The following is a 211-nucleotide window of genomic DNA, read 5'->3' as shown; positions in this document are numbered from 1 at the left end:
TGTGTCCTGATAAGCAGATGTATCTATCACTGTATCAAGCCACAAGCACAATGGGGACAAATGGCTCTCTGCATGGCACTTACTGCCTTGCTAAGTGAGCCAGCACACCCATGTGAGACAGGTCAGTATTAACTACCACTTTCCCTTCTTGTCCTTATGCAGGGAATTCTCCACAGTCATCTATAAAGCTGTGTGGGTGTGTTTGTGACTT

The sequence above is a fragment of the Anolis carolinensis genome, chromosome 1 (genome assembly GCF_035594765.1).
Source record: "Anolis carolinensis isolate JA03-04 chromosome 1, rAnoCar3.1.pri, whole genome shotgun sequence".
Classification (NCBI taxonomy): Eukaryota; Metazoa; Chordata; class Lepidosauria; order Squamata; family Dactyloidae; genus Anolis; species Anolis carolinensis.
The sequence above is the reverse complement of the archived record's forward strand: the minus strand, read 5'-3'. Positions refer to the sequence as shown.